Source organism: Triturus cristatus, chromosome 6 (genome assembly GCF_964204655.1).
Source record: "Triturus cristatus chromosome 6, aTriCri1.1, whole genome shotgun sequence".
Taxonomy (NCBI): Eukaryota; Metazoa; Chordata; class Amphibia; order Caudata; family Salamandridae; genus Triturus; species Triturus cristatus.
In genome coordinates, this window is record NC_140589.1 from 1,065,953,072 (window position 1) to 1,065,978,187 (window position 25,116).

The 25,116-nt window shown below is 54.3% G+C and overlaps 1 protein-coding gene across 1 annotated transcript in view; it reads left to right on the top strand.

Moving 5' to 3' along the window:
* FRMD1 (FERM domain containing 1) overlaps nucleotides 1–25,116 on the top strand; it is a 574,048-nt gene that overhangs the window by 278,484 nt on the left and 270,448 nt on the right. The gene's annotated exons all lie outside the window — the stretch shown is intronic.

A 25,116-nucleotide genomic window follows, 5' to 3' on the forward strand; every position in this document is an offset into this window, starting at 1 on the left:
AGTTGACAAAACACTTGAACGTTGTGAGCTCATCCTACATATGCCTCAGAGATTTTCTCACTTGTGTGTCTCCGCTTCCTAGCAGCAGCTGCCGCGAGCAGTGTGGTGAGTGATCAAGGCGCTATGGCGGTGTTTGGATCAGTCTGCAGTGGTGTCACCCCACCTCCTGCTAAACTGCCTCTCTCCACAAGCTGTGGCAACACCTGGCCGGGTGAGGCTGGGAAGGGCTCGCCGTTACAGCACGTCCGCATGCTGCAATACAAGGCCGTAAAATGAGATTCAAGTTTACCTGCTTCCTTTTCCTCTCTTTTCCCTTTTCTTCTCGCCCTCTTCCCCTAACGGAGCCGACATGCTGGCAGCCAGAGACATGCTGGCAACCAGAGACATGCTGGCAGGCAAGTGCTTCTAACATGTCAGGAGGGCTGGGACAAAGCCACGTGCCAGTCAATGATTACAAAACTGTTTACTTAAAAAACTCTCCTCCCAACATTCCCTGAGCTGCTGCTGTCAGTCAGATTTGTAATGATTGACTCAAAACTTACAGTGGCATGCTCTGGCATTTAAATGATTATAACTAAGTGCCCTTGCACTCTCTCTATTTTTCAAGACCCTCTGGTGCCATCTACGATGAGCTGTATTAGTCTGGCACCGTAGAACAAGGCCATACTTGGCCAGAACTGGCACACCTAGTGTGGCAAGGGGTATGCAGCGCATTAAGGCTCACCAGCGCCCACTCAGCTAGGCAGGCATATTTACGTCAACATTCCTACTCTTAATGAATATAAAATAGTCCCAGCCCACAGTCCTACCTAATGTTGGTAAAGCATAGGGTTGCCTCATCCTACCAGCACAATGTAAATAGACATGCACAAATAAAATGTAGAATGTTTATATGTCCCTACCGTTAGAATATCCCCCAACAAAACTTCTGCATCTCAAACATTAGTGCTTTCCCTCTTCCTCTACATGGCAGGTTCCAACTTAAGCCATTTGACAGGTGTTTAATGTATGGCTATTGGTGGTTTTTCTTGTTATAAGGTGTGAGGTGCCTGGGTTCTGCTGCAGCTGCTGTGCAGGGGAGCCACCAACGCTTCAGGGGGGCCAAATTCTTCAGGACGGGTCTCATTCAGTCCAAGGCCAATTAATATCTGTCACATATGGGAGTCTCAGGGACCCCTCATTAAATTTTGCAGGGAGACTCCATCATTTTGTGTTATGCCACTGGATAAATATTAGCTGAAAACACCATCGCTTCCTGTAGCACTGTTTTAAGGTGTATGTTGTGTGGAACTTCTTGAGTGTAACCAGCATCAAGTGCCTGACTGTTCACAACCCTCCCGCTTTTTGGGTGCCATTTGTCCTCCACTCTCGATTATTGAGTACAAACTGCCAAAACACTTGGTGCAATCTTTGCTGGACCCCCAGATGTAGAACGCTGCTTTTCACACGTCATCTCATCCATAACATTGCAAACTATAAAACAAGCATTGGCATAGCCAATAGGTCTCGCATTTGGGAACTTATAAGTGTTTAGCCATGCAACAGTTGATGTTGTTGCACTAAGGATATTGTGCTGCATAACTAAATACTTATAAGGTTCCAAAAGCGAGACATATTGGCTATGCCAATGCTTGTTCAAAATGGATTGAGGAACCTGGATTGGAAGCTTTTCTTGGTGCGACAAGAGCGGTCCGAAGATGGGTAGGTAAAGGTGTGTAGTCCAACTAGATGCCCAGGAATGAGAAGTCAATTCTATATGTAAAAACCCAGCACTTTACTGTGTAAATACTCGCTAAAATGTAAAAAATCTGAGTCGAAGTGGTGCATACGAACTTTTTTATACAGGTTGCAACAATTTTTAATAAATATGGTGCCCCTGGGAAAAATTTGAAAGACGGGCCTTCCGGTGCTTGTTTGTGGGTTTAATGTGTCCCCAGTGTGTGGTATTGTCTTCCAAATTGTAGTTCAAGCATGGCAAACTTGTACGTGCTGCAGCCCATGAATAGATGTCAGCGGTATCTGAATATAATGGCGTTAAAACCTATCGCTGTTTATTTAATTGTGCTAAATATGATTTGATGCACTACTGGCAACAGTAAAATGTACATTGTAGTGAAAATGTGCACTACCGTTTTGGGCTGACCAGTTAGCGGTATTTGAATGTTAGCTGTAAAGTCACCTGCGTTTTAAGTTAAAACGCAGGTGACTTTACAGCTAACATTCAAATACCGCTAGCGCCTCGCAGGTGTAATAACCAGCTTCACTGATGTAGCGCTTAACCTCTGCAAAAAGGCATGGTGTCAATTAAGTAGAAAAGCTTACTGGGTCCTGTAGTGGTGTGAAATCCTCTGCGGGCAATGTTTGCGAACCTCTATAGTGCCAAGAAGCCCAACGCATAAACCTGTTTAAAAAATGCTGTTGGGAAGTACCCAGCGGCCGCTTAGTAGCGTCTCCTTACCATTGGTAACTATGGGAGATGTGGCCAACAGGCGGCACACGTGTGATGACGTTGACTCGGGAGAGGGGAATTGAAACCCTGCTGTTTTCTAGCTGTGTGCTCTTGGTACCATATAGGAATTTACCTTAATGTAAAGAAATCAACGCCTCTCGGCGTCGGTTACCGTTTGCTACTAAAACTGGAAGTGCTTTAGAAACTTTACGCCCCTGTAGTAGGCGCTAGTAGCGGCTTTGGTGGTTGACGTGAGTGGCAGCTGATATTGACAATATTCAGATAAATCATTGGTCCAGTGCCTAAAGAAAAGCGTTTTTACCCGTTTAGGTCATTAATGTTCTCTCCATGAAGTACACGCACTTGCAACGCCCCTGGCAAAATTTGTTCATAATGCATGGTGCCACGATTGTGGCTTCTTGGCGCTGAAGGGGTTTTGCAAGCTCCGCAATGGGTTTGTGGTACGCCAGCTGCACCCTTTTTCACAAAGTACAATTTCAGAAATCTGCATTTTTCATTGTAGTAGTTCAACAGCGGCCATAGGCGCGGCTTTCCCGCCACCCCCCTTCCCCACACACACACTCCTGATGGTGGTCGGCACTGAATCCACATTTTTCGTCGGACCTGCCCATGTTTGCCAGATAGGGGTGTTTTCAGTTTGTTTTCCAAGATTCCTGCGCTTTCAGGAAACCCACGGTGCTGCTGAAACGCCCCCTCCCCCCGAAAAAATAATCTAAACGTCACTACCTGGTCGGGCGCATTGCAGCCCCTCCAAATCAACTGCAGGGGGCGCTACTGGGGCAGAAAAAAAATGTTAATATGACCCTTAACTTTGACCTGAGTATAGGGGCACAGAAGCCAAACGAGGTGACAGAGATTAAAACAACAGTGCAAAATGGTGATTGACAAATTGAGTGAGGGTGCAAAGAAGGGAAAAGCGTGCAAGGGCAATGCATGCATGAATTACAAAAAAAAGGAAGCCTAAGGAAAGAGGACACATTTGACGGTACTGTGAAAAGAATGGCTTCCAGAAAAACAAAATAAATGGAAGAAGGAAAAGAGAAATAACTGACATATATCAGTGCGGCTCCGTAGGAAGTCAGGATCGCTCACTCGCGTAATATAACGTTCAAACTGGGGGTGGAGTATCTTTCTGGCAGGTCGCTTAAACGGGGCGCAATAAATTATAGATCGCATATAGCGCTTTGGAGGTTTTAGCCTGTTATTTTTCGCATGCTTGCAGGAATTCAAATACGCATAGTGCCAGCACAGAGCTGGGGTATCCCTGCTAGAGAGGTAAGGTTTGCCTCGCTGTCCTTTTATGAAACCTAGAATGATATTGTGCATGAACTGTGGACTGCACCGTCTGGGTCTTTCTTTTTTTCCTCTGCATCTTTAGCATGTCGCTGTCACAGCAGCTCCAGAGCTGCCTCTGATAGGTTTCAACATAGTGCCAATATCGGCCACACATTTACCAGCCCTCCCGCAGCAACATACAGGTAGCATAAATAAGCAGACAAGACAACTTTTTGGTGGAGAAAATTGCTGCAGGTTTATGAGCATACCAAATATGCCAACATGGTGGGTTATCTTACAGGCGATCCAAAGGCGAGCCGCCCCTCGCGGCCTACCACCTGATGGGCCAACTTGCATCGTGGTCTTAGCCAATCGGTGCTTAGCGGTTGTGGTGAGGGGATAGCCCCTCCCACTTACGGTGAACCAGTGGTCCACCATATAACTCATGCCCCCCCACGAAGGTCGGGGCATTCAAGCGACCCCCGGTTGTACAGGTTTCCAACCGCCCGTAGGACAGATGGGGTGCCGTCGCACCCCAGGGTCCACCGCACAGACTTCCTGGGGATATTCGGCCTCAGCACCCTTTGGGCTCCTGAAGAGGGTATCCCTGAGTACCTTTCCACCTCTGGATCGCCATGTAACTCCGCCTGCAACACAAATAAAAAGATTAGAACATCCTTTCCCCGGCACCCTGATTACGCCGGGTAAGCGGTAGGGAGGGAAATGAAATCAGGGCGAGGGGACAAAGATGCCGCCAGGTGGGTGGGGGAGGAATTTATACCTCCCCGCGACCCCAACTCCGGCCGGAAGTGATGAGCGGGAACCCAAAGGGGTCTCTGGACACTAGGCTGCCCAGTGTGCCATCCTGTGGCACTAAAGGGGCCGCCCTCTTATGAGGGTCCCCTGCGGTGACTTTGTCGGTCAACCCACATAGTGCCAATATCAGCCCCACTCACCTGCCCTCCCGCAGCAACATACAGGTAGCATAAATAAGCAGACAAGACAACTTTTTGGTGGAGAAAATTGCTGCAGGTTTATTAGCATACCAGATATGCCAACATGGTGGGTTATCTTACAGGTGATCCAAATGCAAGCCACCCCTCGCGGCCTACCCCTGATGGGCCAACATGCATCGTGGCCTTAGCCAATCGGTGCTTAGCGGTTGTGGTGAGGGGATAGCCCCTCCCTACAAGGTGCGGAGCGTTCAAGCGACTCCCGGTTGTACAGGTTTCCAACCGCCCGTAGGACAGATGGAGCGTCGTCGCACCCCAGGGTCCACCGCACAGACTTCCTGGGTATATTCAGCCTCAGCACCCTTTGTGCTCCTGAAGAGGGTATCCCTGAGTACCTTTCCGCCTCTGGATCGCCATTTAACTCTGGGTGTGGTGACCGTCGCAGCCAGGGCCCCCCACCAAGGCCGGCGCTCCTACTTACATCCCGCTATTTCCAGGGCCTCCCCTAGATCCAGGAGGAACAAGTCCATGCCTATCCTGGAGAGATGTATCCCATCATCCTCGAAACACCCTGTGAATTTAGCATGAAGCAACCCTTGTCTTATGAATCCAAACCCCATTTCTTCGGTGAATTTACGCATCGCGCAATTGACTCTCCTGTGTGCATTGCTTCCCCTGAACGGGCACCCTGCCACAGGAGCTGGGGAGTGATCTCTGACCACCACAGTTCACATGTCCCTAACTGGTTGCCTAATTTGCAAATTGTGGCCTTCATGTTTTGAAGCAGTGTCCTTTTGCCCAAAGTAGCGGCCTTATCTTTAGCTATTTATAGTGCCTCTCTCCCTATCCAGCAAGAACAGGTTCATGCTTAACTGGACAGATGTCCCTCATCGTCCTCAAAGCACCCTGTGAATTTGGCGTGTAGCAACCCATGTCTAAGGAAGCCAAATCCCCTCTGCTCAGTGAATTAGCGCATAGTGCAGATGACCTTCCTGCACGCAGGCTCCATCGCCTCCCCCAACCGAGCTCCATGCCACAGGAGCTGGGGGTGATTTCAGACCACAAAAGTTCACCTGTCCCCAACTGGTTGCTAATTTGCACATTGTGGTCTTCATGGTCTTCTTCCAGGGTGCATTACTTCGCCCCATTGACCAGACACTTTTTCAGTTTTTTTGGACTGCCCCCTGGCGAACATAGTAATGGTGTCAAAACAGGTTTGAGGGAATATGTGTATGGTGCCCGTTATTAGAAACTGCACCCTTTCGTGGACTGACAACTTACTCAGCCCACCCTGCTTGCTGAACCTTCAACCGGTCACAGATGCCCAGTCCCTGCTATCCACCTGTGTGACCCTTGATACTTACACCAGTAATGGTGTCAGACTACAAGGTTCTGTGTCACGTGTTTCGCTGCAGTCCCTTTGGTGGATCCGCTGGGACCCTTCTGCATCCCTGCAAATGCCTTGTCACGAACTAAAGCCCTTTAATGCCCTTGCCCATCCCTCAAAGACACCTGACAGCATGATGCCCCCCGCAACTTTGGTGAAGGGTTTATGGGCCCAGCGCACCCCAGTCTGTGTTTCCAACATTTATCCTCCCTAGAGGCTCCAGATAGTGTGAGTGGCTATCACTGTCCTGGCAAGGCATGCCAATGGCCTGTCCCCCCCTTGGTGACTATCCTGCCATGGGATAGGCGACATTAAGCACTGGTGTCCTTGTGTACCTAACTTATAGGAGGGAGAACAACATGTACGAATACCTGCCCTTTCTTGAGCAGTGGGAACGCCAAAACAATCATTCCTCAATCATTGTAGCCAAATTATGCTATGACCCCATGTTCCCACCAGCTTATTGCACCGCAATCCACTTGTTAAATGGCAACTTCACCAAATGTCTGGCTCACTGGCTATAGGGTGGGTGTTTTTGTCTCACATGAGCAACTGGTAGCATGCCCTTGTATACAGAGTGCACCGACTCTGCTGCATCGACCAGACATTTGCGCAGGCAATTCTGTTGTTGAATTGTGTCGAACAACTCAATGGTGTCCCTCTGGTTTGTGTGACTGTATGCCTATCGTGCATCTTCCCAAGTGTGCCCTGCTATGATTTGTGTGTCAAGCCACAACCGCAGTCTGACTACTCTGCCCCCTATCCGTGCTACTTTATCAGATCAAGAAGTGTCATAAAATTAAATATATGCCTTCGATGGATGAGGGCTTCAAAGGATGCCTGCTCTCTTGAGGGAGAATGATGCCCAGATGAGCTGGTGGCCATTGTCCATATGTATCCACCAAATACATAAACCTGTAAGCTAGCACTACTGGCGTCGATGCCTCTGGTTACTTGCCTAAGACCACGAAGGCCCCCATATGGCTTTGTTGCCTGGCATCTCGGGCGTAACTTTGTCCACTATTTTGACAGAGTACAAATTAAGCGAGGGATTCTAAAGGAATAGTTGCCTTCCCTCAGTTTGTGATAGGGGTGTGGTATGAAACCCCCGAGCCTGGGGACCCCTCCAACAATCTACCGTCATCTAAACAGAATAAGGAAACCCTCCCCCTGAAGGGCCACCTGGCAAACATACCGGGGGAAGTGTAAAATTGTACTCCTCCCCCCCTTGGGCCGGTAAACGACGGCAAGGAAAGACAAAACTTGGTCATAAGATCCCCGTTTCCCGTTTGTACACTGACCAAGCTTAAGATTAATAATGGTATCGAAGGACCCATCCCTGAGCGTATGTTTGCAACACTATCCACTGCCTCACCCTAGTCAGTAAAACCACTGCGGGTAGCATGCAAAGCTAAGCCCATGCATAAATTACTGGCCAATGCGAGCGGACCAAGCATTCGCCACTCCCTAAGCCATCGGAACTGTCGATGGTATGCACTTTTTGTCCCTTATCACAAATAAGAGGACCTCAAAATAAATGACCTTGTACACTACCTGTTCCTGTGTTTAATTTAATAAACTATAATGTTGTTCATTCATAATAGGAACCCAGGTCACCCAAAGAGTGCACATATCAACTGATTTACCTCTTGTTCCCCCTTGGTATTATTGTCAGGGAGGAGGGAAGAATTAATGTTTGTAAATTAACCAAATGCCTTGGTGCGTGAACGTCCGCTGGTCGCACTAGTCAATGCAGCGGTTATTTAAATTACTAATACTGTACATATCAATAAAACTATGAACGGCAGCTGAGAAATGGGCCAGTCACCACCCTAGGTGAAGTCATGCCCTCCCAAACTTCTGCTAGTATACCAGGGAGCAGCCAAGACAGTGGGAAGAGGAGGGGAATAGTATGTATCAATACCTGTCCTTTCTAGAATACTGGGAATGCCAAATGTTCTTTAATACCTTGTAGCCTATTTGTGCTCTAACTTTATGCTCCAGCCCAGTTTGACCCCAACTTTGGGACAACGTTGGTAGTAACATGCTCTTAATTGTATGTGACATTCTATAAGCACTGCGCAGAATTCCCCATGACCACTGGAGACTCCTCTGGTGATGCATGCCCCAGGAGGGGGGAAGGGCTCATCCTTTTAAAGAGTCAGACCTCGTTATACTGCGAAAGAGGCACGTGCGGCACTCGAATGAGACAAAATAACTATTCTTTGCAAAAGAGAGCCTGTCTGTAACTATTGTCTATATTCGTACAAAAGATGAACCATGATATTATCACCGTACAAAAGATGAACCATGATATTATTACTGATCAAGTCTGTGATGTCATAGTCGCTACCTCTGGCATAGTCTCATAAATAGCCATATATGACTGACACCGCACTCTCATCCTGTGATTTGTGTGATCTTGGCCCACTTTATTGTGAGCAGAGCCCCGCGATGCATACTTGGCTTCATGGTCTATAAGGCACACATAAACTACCCTAGCTGCCCCTTGCCGCTGGGTCATCCTACCCTATTGGAGCCCCTTAGAAAGATCAGGGAACATTATGTCATTCTCAACACTTAAGCATAAATCTTTGCTTAGCATAGGTGCTGAAGGCGATGTGTAAACCTTCCACCTGGTCCCGGACACAGCGGTGAAGAGTTCCAGAAGGACCTGGCCAATATAAAAGACACCAACAGATCTGAGGGAGCCCTGAGCAAGTTTCAAAGATTGTTTAAAAGTTAAAACTAATCTGCAGGGCTACCCAGCATGCTCAGGCAATGACTATGGCATTCAGACCGGCCACCAGCACACCGGTGCTATACAAATGTAACGTGTATGCGAATGCAAAGGTATTGAAACGCTGTACATGAACACCAGTTACATTACATATTCAGCAGAACTATCCTAATGTGCCCCTGACCGCTTAAAGGTACTTAGTACAGCCACACAATGCCTAATTATTCGGGCCCGCACCATGGACCAAGGTTTACTCGCCCAGTCATCCGACCCGTATTGCCCCCTTGTAAGGCGTACCAAGCTGACTGCACCAGGGAGACCCACCCTTGGTTTGCCGTCCCAAATTAGACACTCTGTCACTTTGGCATGGACAGCACCGCCCTACTTACTGCTTTTACCGTTCGTGTTGCCCGGCGGCGCGAGTTGGTCCTGGCAGGTCCGGTGCGACTGAAAACTTGCAGAATTACTTCGGAGGAGAGAACAACATGTAAATATCTCTGGTGCGGCACCCAAATTAATGGTCTGTGTCGTCCGCAACTTTCCTACCCAGAGCACCCCCGCTCTGGTGCACGCCCATTGTCCTGTGATGCCACCTTTGTGAAGATACCTTAGAGTTACACCTTTTGGCGCGACAAAAGGGGAACAGGCACGATGAATTCTTCTCTCTGAGCTGGGTGCTGCTGTTTTTTAAGAGCACTGAGCCAGCTCAGAACAGCAGGGAGCATCAGCCTGACTGATGGCGCCATGGAAGGGGATAACCTGGCAAAGTCCATCAAGAGGTCATCAGTCTGATCCCCCAGAGTGCTTACTATTGGCATGTTTAAAAGCGCAAACGCCGTCAAGCCGATTGGAGCACTTTAATAATAAGTCCCGGTTGCAATGCAAATCGGATCAGGCGCACTGCCAGATACGATTCGAATTTGGTTGGGGAAATAAGTGATTTACGCCAAATCACTAGATGTAGAGCCGGGATTCAATAAAGGTTTCGCAATTCCAAACTCACCTGTTTGGGTGCTAGTGCCCCCATCTTGTCTCCAAAACAAGCGTAACTGCTGCACCAGTAATCACGCACCGCCAGCAGCGGCAGCATCCGATATTACTGCTGCCTGGCCGCTTGCTTAAGATTGCATTGAAAATGGGGCTGGCTCCCTGCCCACGTGGTAATAGCAGGGGCTTGGGAGGGGGATCTCAGCGGGGGTCACACTCGGTCGGAGACAAGGATCTTGGTCCCCAACTCGTGCGCCGTGGGTCGGCTGGAGCGGGCCACCGATGCCAAGCACGCACACCCGAACTTCCAAATCCCCCCACTGCCATGACCCTGCACCCCCGCTGTCGCACCGGAAGGCACGAAAACTGTCGCCGAATCTCCCTGCTCAATGCCCCCCTCCGATGCCCTCTCACCAAAGCCGCACCCACCAAGGTAACCAGGTGCCTGCAGTACCGGGACCCAGGACCATGACACGGAGACGGCCCAACCAGTTGGAGGGCCAGGTCGGTGAACTGCACAGAGCAGGTACTAGAAAAGCGGGAGGATCATAGTCTGAATTGGGTCATGAGGCGCCAATACCCCCGAGACAGTTGGCTGCTGGCGGGGCCAGACACCCCTACATTTGTCGCAATGACGCCTCAGACCCCCGCTAGTGGCAACACCCGGCCCGCTACCCTAACTCGCCACATTGTCCCCCTCGCCCGGGTAACCTTATTCGCGATAGAGGCGGGAAGAGGGGGGCAGCGGTGAACTCTGCTAACACGATTGCACCCTGGGCAATTTTTTAAACAAAGAAAATGTATAGCGACTGGATCGGAGCACTTCACATGAGCACACATTCATTTTTAGTGGGCACATGGGGGTGGGTGATTTGAACTCGGTTCTTCTGCTTCAAGGACTGCAGCTCTGGCCGTTACGCCACGTCCTCTACCCGTTGTGGGAACCTAAAAAGCAAAACAAAAAAGCTAGACCGGGGATAAAACTGGTTTTGGGAAGAGTCTTGGCGGGATTTCCGCAGCCAAGCCTCCAGTCACTGCCCACATAATAATAGAGAGAGCCATCGGTGTGCAGCACAGCAGTCTGCCAGAATCCACGGTAACTGTCCATGGAGCCACATGCACTGCGTAAGCCCAGCTGGAGGGGTCAGAGTGAAAGCAGACCAGGACTTTTAACCCGTGTGTTTGCAGCTTGCACTCGCGCACAAAACAAACACAGGATACGGCCTCTGTTTCAAACAACCATCCCCTATTTCCTGAATGTTATCAATTGACGGTGCACTGTGAACCAGCCATGGCTCCTCGTCGAGCAACAGGCCGCCTATGATGGGAACAAAGGGGGGAGGGCGATTGGAAAATAGAAGCACTCGCCATGCATTTGTTGTAACTTCAAAGTGACTCGACTTTTAAATTTATCCCACACATGAGCCCCATTTCCATTACATCCAGATGCAAACATTCTTTTATTCCCCCGATATTGCAAATGTTGAGCTTGAACCTGCATCTCAGGCTCGAAAGGCGGAAGCGCTAACCCTACACCACAATCGTGCCTCAGCGTAACATGCCCCGGCCCTACCGACTGCCTCTAACCTCGCTCTCCACATGTAAAAGTTGAAAATGCGACCGAGAAAGGTGCCCTACTGCATGACATAGCCCTTGATAATGCCGTGTCTGGGGTCCGAACCCAGGTTGCTGAAGCCACCCCACAGGGTATGAAGCACTATAGGATCCCGTTGAGCTGCTTGACAGCAGGTAGACCCATGAGGGGGGGGCGGGGGTTCTGGTTGGGTAACTCCCCACCTGTAGCGGGTCGCTAAGCTCGCAGGCCAAACGTGCCGAACAGCAGAGGATTGACTTGAGATCACATGCCCCCAAGTCTACCAGGCGCCACTGGACAGCCATCCCGATCCCACGCCCATGTTGCCCACACATACACCAGGAACTCCCGGGAGCGGAGCATGCCCGATGGGGGGGGGGGGGGGTGGACCCCTCACTTCCAGAGACGACTCCCTGTCAGTATTCCACTGCGAGTGGCTCAGGCCCGGACGACGCGCAACAACCCCACACGACGGAGAGGCTGGATGACGCCCGGCTGGATGACGCCACACAACGGAGAGGCTGAATGACCCCACACGATGGAGAGGCTGGATGACCCCACACGACGGAGAGGCTGGACGACCCCACACAACGGGATTTGTACTCTGCCAGACCAGGGAGGGGGCCTTGCGACGCCGTTATCCCCTCCCCCCGTCACTGCGAGGCTTGTGTATTTTTGCAGTCCCAGGTGAGGGGGGTTCGCAGAGCCTGCAGCTCTCCCCCCACCCCGACATGGGGCCTACCCCGACTAAACCCAAGGGCAATCCCTGAGGCGATGGCAGCGGAGAGGGGGGTCTAGCCCTCCTCAACCCAGGCAACATCCGGCTCAAGCGGGCCAGAGCCCTGGACCCGAGTCCGCTGCCATTGCCTCGGGGAGGCAGAGGGGATCCTGGTTGCGTTGGCCATTACCCCGAAAGGGCCCGCTGCTCCATATGCCCCGGGAGCTGACTTACCCACTGTTGGACAGGCCACCCGAAGGGCTTGCTCCCTCCCCGCATGACAGGGCCTAAGCCCCGGCCCGCCAGGCGTGACCCACACGAATCACCCGCACCCCGTCTCCCGACGGAACTCTTGCCCCCGGACCTCCATGTATCACGGGACCGAGCCACCACCGGCTCCCCCGGCCGGATCAAGCCGCCATCTTGGGCCTTGCACCACGAGGCCGCGTGGCCTCCACCCGACCCTAACCCTGGGCCTGGCCGGCCCCGGCATCCCGGCACCACCTTCCACCCAGGAGGTGAGCGGACCACTTGGCAGGTCAATGGGAGAACGAAGCGTCAAGGGCTCTCCCCCGCCAGGTGCCGATCGCCTCCAGCTCCCCCAGGCGCTGGCTCCACCCCCTGCTGGGTGTCTGGACACCTTCATCCCGGACCCTCCGACCTCCAAGTGCGAGGGTCCGGACATCAAAGGGCGCCAGACCTATAACTAGGGCAGCTCCGGAGCAGGACGCCAGTTGTATCCTGGAGTCGAGAGACACCGAGAGAACTCAGCCTTGACGGACTACTGGCGCTGCCGTAGCCCTATCTTGTGAACTATCGTCCTGCCTGCTGGCGCTGCCGCGGCCTTCTGCAACCTCCATCCTCGTCGGGACCTGCTGGCGCTGCCGCGGCCCGTTGTAACGACCATCCTCACCGGGACCTGCTGGCGCTGCCACGGACCGTGCATCGACCATCTCTCCGGGACCTGCTGGCGCTGCCGCGGACTGTGTATCAACCATCTTCACCGGGACCTGCTGGCGCTGCCGCGGACCGTGTACCATCCATCTTCACCGGGACCTGCTGGCGCTGCCGCGGCCCGTCCCAGCTAGAACATCGAGCTCGAGGATTGTGAGCTATCCACCATACCACCTCACTACCAAGACTGGTAACCAGACTGTCCCGCTACCCCCTTTCCCCATCTTGAGAGACTTGAATCGAGGGGACCCCTGAGTCCAGACCTCCTTGTACCTTCCATCGTACCGTAAGAAATTGCCTATAAAGAACGCTAAATCTTCTCCTTGTGTGGTGTCTGTCTGTGGGGGGGAAGTTATTTATCTGTACGATCGCTGGAGACGGCTCTCCCCGGAGACCTCTCCCCTTGTCCTCGGCCGACCCTCCCGGTCCGTCTAACATTGGTGGCCAGCGGCGCGATCCGAATCAACGCGTAATCGTACAGAGAGTAGCTCACCCCACGACAAAACCACGATGTCAGCCAAAGATAGCGGTTCCACTGAAAAGTTCCAAATGGATAAGTTGGAAGAATATAACCACCGCGAACTTAAACAATTCTGCATGGAACTAGGCATTGCTACCACCGGCCTGAGTACCAAAGACGATTTAAAGCGCGCCCTTGAGTCGTGGGCGGAAACTGGGGTCACCGGATCCCCCGACCAAAACAGTGTCGCACCAGAGGGGAACGCCACGGCTCCCGAGGAGCGGGGAACGGGCCTCTCGCAGGAGGAGATCCAAGAAAGAGAAAGACCCAGATTACACGAGTTGGAAATGGCACGACTCAAGATGGACGGAGAACTAAAGTTAGCCGAGCAGAAACTAAATCTAGAACATCTGCGGCTCCGAGAAGAGCGAGAAGAAAAACAGAGACATAGGGAGCTCGAGGAAAAAAGAATAACACTCGAACACGAGCGCAAACTGGCGGAGATAGAACTCCGGAAACAGAATAAAGAACCGGGGGTGCCTGAGCGACCGCACACCCCGGGAGCAACCGAGAAAAAAGTCCACATCCCCAAGGATGTTGTCCGAGAATATGTCCGAGAGGACGACATACAACAATGGTTCAAAGCCTACGAGATCGCCATGACCTCCCACCGGATCGACCGGAGTGATTGGGGAGCCGGACTATGGGGAAGGTTCGTCAACGAAGGCCGCGATGCCCTATTGCAGCTCCCAGATCACCAGATGTCGTCCTACGACCACATGAAGGCTGCCCTCCTCACCCGCTACGGCCTCACGCCCGAGATGTACCGCCAGAGGTTCAGAGACTGCACCCGGATCCCGGGTACAACTTGGGTGGAGTACGTCAACTATTTCAGCCGAGCCTTCGAGGGTTGGATCAAGGGGAGCCATGTAACGACTTACGAGCAACTCTTTAACCTTATGGTATGGGAGCACCTGTCGAACAACTGTTTCGTCGAGCTCAGGCAGCACCTCCTCGACAGTAAGTTGACTGACCCCCGGCAACTCGCCGCCGAAGCTGACCGATGGGAAAGCACCCGAGTGGGCCGGAGAGGACCGCACGAGCAAAACCGAAACAACCAAGGCCAGCACCGTCCCCGGGGAGGAGGAGGAGGCCAGGGGCGAGGGAGAGACACCATCCCGGCAACACCCGTGGCCAGCACCCCGCCCCCGGCCGGGCGGGGCAACCCCCCGATGCGCCCGGGGTTCCGAGCCAACGTCACGTGCCACCGATGCCAGCGAGTCGGCCACTACGCCAATGACCCGAGCTGCCCGCAGAACCAAACACCAAAGCCCCGCCAGGTAGCGGCCGCCGCCCTGGGGGAAGAACGACTATCAGAGGAACAGGAAGAATATGAGCCGGCCCAGCAAGAGTGGGAACCGGCCGCCATGGGTCTAGCATGCCTAGGGGGAAAGGACATGGTTCCGCGGGCCCCCCTACCCGCCAACACCCGGAAATATGGCCAATGGGTGACCATTAATGGACGTCGGGCCGAGGCCTTACGTGACACAGGCGCCAGTGTGACGGCCGTCCGCTGTCACCTGGTGAAGCCTGAGCAGATCCTGCCGAACATTCTCTGCCCCGTCCGCTCAGCCGACAATTCCGAGAGTCTGTGTCAAATGGCCTGCGTCCCCTTCGAATGGAGAGGGGTCTCCGGCCTGTTGAAGGTGACGGTCCGGGATGATGCACCCGTGGACTGCCTCCTGGGGAACGACCTTGAGAGTTCCCCGTGGGCCACCGTCGAGAGAAGAGAGCACCTGGGGATGCTGGGCCTCCCGGACTGGGCCTGCGTAACCACCCGGTCCATGGCCGCCCGTGCCGTCCCCCGATCAGAAGATCCAGAATGGCCAGCACCTCCGCCCCCGGTCGCCCCAGTAGAGGACCACGACGAGACCAACCCCCCAGAACCAACGGCCGAAGGGGTCGCGCAACCCCAGGACCTTCCCGGCCTGGCTCAGTGGCGTCAAGAAGGGGGGCCCACCCAAGAGCAGTTCCGCCAGGAGCAAAAGACCTGCCCCTCCCTCGAGGGGCTCCGCCAGCAAGCCAGCGCCCAGAGCGCAGGGGACTCCACCGGAACTCATTGGGTCTATTGGGATAACGACCTGCTATACAGCGAACAAAGAATCGCAGAACTAGGGGCCAGTCGAGTGCTGGTGGTGCCTCTCCGCTTCAGAGACTTCCTACTAACTCTGGCCCACGATGTCCCCCTGGCTGGACACCTGGGCCAGGACAAAACCTACAGTCGCCTAGTGACTCACTTTTTCTGGCCGAAGATGCGAAACGACGTCCTTAACCACTGCCGGTCCTGCCCCACGTGCCAAGCCAGTGGGAAGAGCGGCCGTAAGCTGAAAGCCCCTCTGCAACCCTTCCCAGTGGTCACCACCCCGTTCGAGAGGGTAGGAATAGACATTGTGGGGCCCCTGGACCCCCGCACGGCACAAGGACATAGGTTCATCCTGGTACTGGTGGACCACGCCACCCGCTACCCCGAGGCGGTGCCCCTACGAACTGTAACAGCCCCGGTGGTTGGCCGGGCCCTAATGGGGATCTTCTCCCGAGTGGGCTTCCCCCGAGAAGTCGTCAGCGACCGAGGCACGAACTTTATCTCGAAATATATGAAGTCCCTCTGGCAACAGTGCGGGGTCACCTACCGATTCACGACCCCCTATCACCCCCGAAGGAACGGACTAGTGGAGCGATTCAACCGCACCCTCAAGGGGATGATTGGGGGATTGGAAGAGCCCCTCCGTCGCCAGTGGGATGTACTACTCCCGTGCCTCCTCTTCGCCTATCGAGAAGTTCCCCAGAAGTCCCTCGGCTTTAGCCCTTTCGAACTCCTGTACGGGCACCCTGTGCGAGGGCCCCTCAGCCTAGTCAAAGAAGGTTGGGAGATGGCACCCCTAAAGACCCCTCCAGACGTCTTCAAGTACCTCCTGGCCCTCCGCAATCAGACCCGACGCTTCAGGGAGATGGCAAAAGCGAACCTCGAGGCCAGTCAGGAGGACATGAAAAAATGGTACGATCACAATGCCTCCTCCGTCGAGTTCGAACCTGGTCAACAAGTGTGGGTGATGTCCCCCACCGAACCATGTGCCTTGCAAGATAAGTGGACGGGGCCCTTCAAAGTGGTCGAGCGCAAAAGCCCCGTCACTTACCTCATCGACATGGGGACCACCCGGAACCCCCTTCGGGTCCTCCACACCAACAGACTCAAACCACACTTTGTGCGCTCAGAACTCAGCCTCCTGATGGCTACGGACAGTGGGGCGGAGGAAGACTCCGAACCCCTCCCGGATCTCCTGAAGACTCAGGAGAACGACGGTTCCGTGGACGGGGTCCGGCTCTCCGATGCCCTCACCCCAGAGCAACGCCAGAGCTGCCGGGACCTCCTACTGCGGTTCGCTACACTGTTCTCCCTCACCCCCGGGATCACCCCTTGGTGCTTGCACGACGTGGACACCGGGGACAGCCCCCCTGTCCGACACCGGGCCTACCGCGTGCCAGATCGGGTACGGGCCTGCATCCAAGAGGAAGTGGCCAAAATGCTCACGATCGGGGTCATCGAGCCCTCGGACAGCCCCTGGGCCAGCCCAGTTGTACTGGTCCCCAAAGCCGCTGCCCCCGGCACCACGCCTGAACTGAGATTCTGCGTCGACTACCGGGGCTTGAACGCTGTCACCCGGACCGACGCTCATCCTATCCCCCGAGCAGATGAATTGATCGACCGGCTGGGGGCCGCCCGCTATCTCAGCATCTTCGACCTAACAGCGGGATACTGGCAGATCGGTCTCACACCCCGGGCTCAGGAACGGTCTGCCTTCTCTACCCCCGATGGCCACTACCACTTCAAGGTCATGCCCTTCGGCATGAAGAATGCCCCCGCTACTTTTCAACGTCTAGTGAACCAGGTCTTGGCGGGGCTCGAGGAGTTCAGCGCTGCCTACCTGGATGATATCGCGGTGTACAGCCGCCACTGGTCCGACCACCTCCTCCACCTCCAAGAGGTCCTGCAGGCCCTCCAGCGGGCCGGCCTCACGATTAAGGCTGGCAAATGCCAAATTGGTCAAGGGTCCGTGACCTACCTCGGGCACCAGGTGGGAAGCGGACTGGTGGCCCCACTGCAACCTAAAATTGCTGCCATCCAGTCCTGGCAGCCCCCGTCACCCAGACCGAGGTCCGAGCCTTCTTGGGACTCACCGGCTACTACCGGCGGTTCGTGAGGGACTACGGCAGCATTGTGGGGCCCCTCACGGGTCTCACGTCCCAAAACCAGCCGAAGCGGATTAATTGGACCACCGACTGTCAAGCGGCCTTAGAAAAGCTGAAGGCCGCCCTGTGCACCGCCCCTGTGCTCCAGGCCCCCGATTACAGTCGGGAATTCATTGTACAGACAGACGCCTCCGACCACGGCATCGGAGCGGTTCTTTCCCAACTGAACCCCGAGGGCCATGACCAGCCGGTGGCCTTCATCAGCAGACGCCTCCTGGCCCGAGAACAGCGCTGGAGCACAATCGAGAGGGAGGCCTTCGCAGTGGTGTGGGCCCTCAAAAAGCTCCGGCCCTATCTCTTCGGTACCCACTTCCGGGTACAAACCGACCATCGACCCCTGTAGTGGCTGATGCAGATGCGGGGGGAAAACCCAACACTATTGCGCTGGTCCATCTCCCTGCAGGGAATGGACTTCACCGTGGAACACCGACCGGGCCAAGACCACGCCAACGCAGATGGCCTGTCACGCTTCTTCCGCCTCGACGAGGAGAGTCCCCAGGAAGATGGGTGACTCTCCCCGCCTTCAGCTGGGGGGGACGCATGTTGGACAGGCCACCCGAAGGGCTTGCTCCCTCCCCGCATGACAGGGCCTAAGCCCCGGCCCGCCAGGCGTGACCCACACGAATCACCCGCACCCCGTCTCCCGACGGAACTCTTGCCCCCGGACCTCCATGTATCACGGGACCGAGCCACCACCGGCTCCCCCGGCTGGATCAAGCCGCCATCTTGGGCCTTGCACCACGAGGCCGCGTGGCCTCCACCCGACCCTAACCCTGGGCCTGGCCGGCCCCGGCATCCCGGCACCACCTTCCACCCAGGAGGTGAGCGGACCACTTGGCAGGTCAATGGGAGAACGAAGCGTCAAGGGCTCTCCCCCGCCAGGTGCCGATCGCCTCCAGCTCCCCCAGGCGCTGGCTCCACCCCCTGCTGGGTGTCTGGACACCTTCATCCCGGACCCTCCGACCTCCAAGTGCGAGGGTCCGGACATCAAAGGGCGCCAGACCTATAACTAGGGCAGCTCCGGAGCAGGACGCCAGTTGTATCCTGGAGTCGAGAGACACCGAGAGAACTCAGCCTTGACGGACTACTGGCGCTGCCGTAGCCCTATCTTGTGAACTATCGTCCTGCCTGCTGGCGCTGCCGCGGCCTTCTGCAACCTCCATCCTCGTCGGGACCTGCTGGCGCTGCCGCGGCCCGTTGTAACGACCATCCTCACCGGGACCTGCTGGCGCTGCCGCGGACCGTGCATCGACCGTCTCTCCGGGACCTGCTGGCGCTGCCGCGGACCGTGTATCAACCATCTTCACCGGGACCTGCTGGCGCTGCCGCGGACCGTGTACCATCCATCTTCACCGGGACCTGCTGGCGCTGCCGCGGCCCGTCCCAGCTAGAACATCGAGCTCGAGGATTGTGAGCTATCCACCATACCACCTCACTACCAAGACTGGTAACCAGACTGTCCCGCTACCCCCTTTCCCCATCTTGAGAGACTTGAATCGAGGGGACCCCTGAGTCCAGACCTCCTTGTACCTTCCATCGTACCGTAAGAAATTGCCTATAAAGAACGCTAAATCTTCTCCTTGTGTGGTGTCTGTCTGTGGGGGGGAAGTTATTTATCTGTACGATCGCTGGAGACGGCTCTCCCCGGAGACCTCTCCCCTTGTCCTCGGCCGACCCTCCCGGTCCGTCTAACACCCACTCTCCTAAGACAGACTGCAGCCGAGGTGATGGCCGGTCTCAGCAGCCCTGCCTAAGGAGAAGGGGGTGGTGGACACTCACCGAAAGTTCAGCTCCTGAGATCCTCAGGGCATGCCAAATGGCGTCAGGGCGAGGGGACAAAGAGGCCGCCAGGTGGGCGGGGAAGGAATTTATACCTCCCCCGACCCCAACCCCGGCCAGAAGTGACGAGCGGGACCCCAAAGGGGTCTCTGGACACTAGGCTGCCCAGTGTGCCATCCTGTGGCACTAAAGGGGCCGCCCTCTTTTGAGGGTCCCCTGCGGTGATTTTGTCGGTCAGCCCACAAATGCAGCCCCAGGAATGCAGAGCAGGGGTGATAGGAAAGGGGAGCAAGAGAGAGGAGACGGATCTGTGCAGGGGGGTTGGAGACCAGAACAGCTGACCGTCCAGTAAGGCAATTGCACACCGTGTTTGAAAGGCTGGTATGAAAGTGACACCGACAGTCTGTATACATGGAACTGGACCTTCCTCCGAGTACGATGAAATCTGCACGGAAAGGGTGGGGGCGGTGGCAATTCACCTGTTCTGTCTTTATTTCCAGCCTGGAGGCATTTTTGGAAGTACACATTTTATTTTATTATAGCAATGTGCATACTTCGCTGCTATGGTAAATTAGTAATTTAACTCTCAGTTGATGAGATGCACATTGATAAAATCATGTTTTCAATTAGCATAGTGAAACTGGTCGCTAGTGTACTCTTACAGGTAATCTTCAGAACGAGGAAGTCTATCGTGCTCCAATTATGACATCATTTTTAATGTGATTGGGAGAGAAAATGCAGAATCTAGATAGTATCTTCCCCTTAACATAAATTGGGTATAGGTAGTAGTAAGGGAAAGCATCACTGTGTCCCAAAATTGGCAGCGTCAGTTTCATCAGGAACTTGTGTTTTCTTTCACTGATTATGTTTACTGCCCCCAAAGGGCTGTCTTTTGATATTTCCACATGCACTCTAGATCATTAACATATGTCTGCGGAATAGGCCTTGCATCACAGGTGGTTGAGGTCACCAAATACTGAGAGAAAAAAAAATCATTGTAATTGCCTCTGGTAGTCATTTACGTATTATTGTTTTTATGTAGCACCCACATTGCCTCTTGACACTAGTATTCAAGGCACTTGCGAGTCAGTATTTGGAATCGCATTTGGTAGGTATGTAGTTATTGTTGCTATATACCACTGGCACAAATTAAGCACAGCAGGCACTGTCACTCTCCGTTACCTCCGTCAGTTCTAACCCCACCGCTGCTCGTCCCTGTCTCTGCTCTCTGCCCTCTCCTGCTCTCACCCCGTGCTTCCGGTGCCCTCTGCCTGTCCGGCTTTATGCCACAGCACCCTGCTTGCTCCCTGCCTCTACTCTTTGCCCCTTTCGCACCCCGTGCTTCTGGTGCCCTCTTACTGTCCGGCTCTATACCACAGCACCCTGCTTGCTCCTTGTCTCTATTCTCTGCCCCCCGCCCCGCTCTCACCCTGTGCTTCTGGTGCCCTCTGCCTGTCCCGCTCTATGCCACAGCACCCTGCTCCCTGTCTCTACTCTCTACCCCCCCCCCCGGCCCTGCTCTCACCACGTGCTTCTGGTGCCATGCTCACCCTCCGTTACCTCCCTCAGCTCTAACTCCACCGCTGCCAGTCCCTGTCTCTGCTCTCTGCCCTCTCCTGCTCTCACCCCGTGCTTCCGGTGCCCTCTGCCTGTCCGGCTCTATGCCACAGCACCCTGCTTGCTCCCTGCCTCTACTCTTTGCCCCTTTCGCACCCCGTGCTTCCGGTGCCCTCTTACTGTCCGGCTCTATACCACAGCACCCTGCTTGCTCCTTGTCTCTATTCTCTGCCCCCCGCCCCGCTCTCACCCTGTGCTTCTGGTGCCCTCTGCCTGTCCCGCTCTATGCCACAGCACCCTGCTCCCTGTCTCTACTCTCTACCCCCCCGCCCCTGCTCTCACCACATGCTTCTGGTGCCATGCTCACCCTCTGTTACCTCCCTCAGCACTAACTCCACCGCTGCCAGTCCCTGTCTCTGCTCTCTGCCCTCTCCTGCTCTCACCCCGTGCTTCCGGTGCCCTCTGCCTGTCCGGCTCTATGCCACAGCACCCTGCTTGCTCCCTGTCTCTACTCTTTGCCCCGTTCTCACCCCATGCTTCCGGTGCCCTCTGCCTGTCCGGCTCTATGCCACAGCACCCTGCTTGCTCCCTGTCTCTACTCTTTGCCCCGTTCTCACCCCGTGCTTCCGGTGCCCTCTTACTGTCCGGCTCTATACCACAGCACCCTGCTTGCTCCTTGTCTCTATTCTCTGCCTCCCGCCCCGCTCTCACCCTGTGCTTCTGGTGCCCTCTGCCTGTCCCGCTCTATGCCACAGCACCCTGCCTCTACTCTCTACCCCCCCGCCCCTGCTCTCACCACGTGCTTCTGGTGCCATGCTCACCCTCCGTTACCTCCCTCAGCTCTAACTCCACCGCTGCCAGTCCCTGTCACTGCTCTCTGCCCTCTTCTGCTCTCACCCTGTGCTTTCCGGTGCCCTCTGCCTGTCCCGCTCTATGCCACAGCGCCCTGCTTGCTCCCTGTCTCTATTCTTTGCCCCTTTCTCACCCCGTGCTTCCGGTGCCCTCTTACTGTCCGGCTCTATACCACAGCACCCTGCTTGCTCCTTGTCTCTATTCTCTGCCCCCCGCCCCGCTCTCACCCTGTGCTTCTGGTGCCCTCTGCCTGTCCCGCTCTATGCCACAGCACCCTGCTCCCTGTCTCTACTCTCTACCCCCCCTGCTCTCACCACGTGCTTCTGGTGCCATGCTCACCCTCCGTTACCTCCCTCAGCTCTAACTCCACCGCTGCCAGTCCCTGTCTCTGCTCTCTGCCCTCTCCTGCTCTCACCCTGTGCTTCCGGTGCGCTCTGCCTGTCCCGCTCTATGCCACAGCACCCTGCTTGCTCCCTGTCTCTACTCTTTGCCCTGTTCTCACCCCGTGCTTCCGGTGCCCTCTTACTGTCCGGCTCTATACCACAGCACCCTGCTTGCTCCTTGTCTCTATTCTCTGCCCCCCGCCCATGCTCTCACCCTGTGCTTCTGGTGCCCTCTGTCTGTCCCGCTCTATGCCACAGCACCCTGCTCCCTGTCTCTACTCTCTACCCCCGCCCCTGCTCTCACCATGTGCTTCTGGTGCCATGCTCACCCTCCGTTACCTCCCTCAGCTCTAACTCCACCGCTGCCAGTCCCTGTCTCTGCTCTCTGCCCTCTCCTGCTCTCACCCCGTGCTTCCGGTGCCCTCTGCCTGTCCCGCTCTATGACACAGCTCCCTGCTTGCTCCCTGTCTCTACTCTTTGCCCTGTTCTCACCCCGTGCTTCCGGTGCCCGCTGCCTGTCCCGCTCTATGCCACAGCGTCCTGCTCCCTGTCTCCACTCTCTGTCCCACCACACCCCCCACTCTCGCCCCATGTTTCCAATACCTTATGCCTGCTTAGCTCTGCTACAGCACCCTGCCTCTACTCTCTGCACCCCCAGCTCTCACTTTTAAGTTATGTTTTATATTATTGTATGTGAAAGTTTTAACACTTTCACATACAATAATATAAAACATAACTAAAAACCTATAAAATCCCGAAAGCGAGACCTATTGGCTATGCCAATGCTTGTTTCTTGAGTCATCTGCAGGTGCGCCTAGACTCTTGGAGGGCGAGAAAGAACCAGATGGCTTCCTTCTAGGGTTGCTCATCTGAGGGTTTCCTGAGGGGAGTCAGTGTGTTAGCGCAGTCAGAGATCCACTTTTCTATATAATTGTAGACACCTAATATCTCTTCTATAGTGCACCCCAAATTGGCCCCCCTGTTAGTGTAGCAAGCGCATTATGGTAAAGGTAATTCTGCAATTTCAGTTAACCTCATGTGGGTTCTCCATCGGTTTTCATGACATCTTTAAAAGTATATTCATCCCCCAAGTGGACTTTTTAATGCTCCGGTTCTGAGTTCGCTGGAGGTCTGCCAAAGCCTGCTGCTCCAATTTGGTGATTGGAAATCAGGTCACCGGACCCGCTAATATCCATGGTGGTGCGTCTACACGGCTTGACTGGCTGTAATATTCAAACAAAAGAGAGTTGCCCTCGACTAAAATGCCCTCTCAGCAGGCTTACTCCATTTATTGAGGCCAACTGCGAAAACAGGAGCTCACATTAAAAAAAATGCTCTTGGTCTAATGTGTTTCGGATGACCGTCCTTTAACACAGGCACATGACAGGACGACGCAGCAACATAATTGCAGACAGCTGACTATCTCTCTTATAGTCCTCCCCCAAGTGGGCCTCCCTGTGAGTACAGCAAGTGTATTATGGGAAAGGTAGTTCTGCCATTTTAGTTAACCCCATATGGGTACGCCTTCATTCTTCATGACATCTTTAAAAGTATATTCACCACCCAAGTGGGCTTTTTAATGTTCCGATTCTGAGTTCGCTGGAGGTCTGCCGAAGCCTGTTGCTCCAGATGGTGAAAGACAACAGTTCGGTGGGCTTCATGGACAGTCAAAGCACACACTATGACATACTTTTTTTTATAGTACATACTGTGAACTGGGATTTTTACACTTTGTCTGGATCCCTTTCCCCATTCCTTGGATTATCCCTGCACATTCCCTCGGGATAAGCTGAGGGCCTGCCCGCCACTGGAGGATTCTCTGGTGAGCGCGGGATGGCCGATGATGAAGCATGACACGGGGGTCTGAGGCCATCAACTATATTTTAATAAATATCTTCTAGGTCCTAAATGCAAAAATTGGGATACTGAGCCCATCCGGAACCAGGTAATTTCCCATATAAAAGTATGAGGGGCTGTCACACATGTGTGTTTGATATTTAGAAGGGAGACTGCATACACATACCCCAATAATTACACTATCCTTCCCCCCCAGCCATGTACATGGAAGGGGTGGAGTGTTTTGCAGTATATTAACAAGTCACAGTGGCCAGGGGAGGCTGTGGGGGCTCTATGCTGCCCGCTGCCAGGCTGTGCTCGAGACAGCAGTGGCACATTACAGCAGAAAGAATACTCATGGAGCCTATGAGCGACCTGCCATTGGCCTATACTCGAAACCGCAGTGGCCTGTGACAGCTGAAAGGGTAGACTATAGGGGGTCTGAGCCACCTGCCACCAGGTTGTGCTCGAGAGAGCATAGGCTTCCGGCAAAGGGAGGTGACGGGTTGACAACTCCCTGATGGCATGCCACCTGTGCTGGAGGGGGTGTGAGCAGGACAACTTCCGTTTCTTCACCCCCAAGCAATCCAATGCCATCTTCAAATGCTCTGCCCCAGCCTTTGTTTTTAACCTATACCTGGCTCCACTACCCTGACATCACTATGCGCAATTCACGGTTGGGTGGAAGATCAAAGGGGACATGTGTAAGTGTTTGTGTGTGACTGGTGCTGACTGAAAACATATGTACGGCCCTGATGGCAGTGCCGAAAAAAGAATACATGAAGTAAATAAGCATAGCTACAGTGTTATATGTATGCGGGGATGGGGTGTGCTGCTGAACACCAAACGTGCCCATTAGGCAC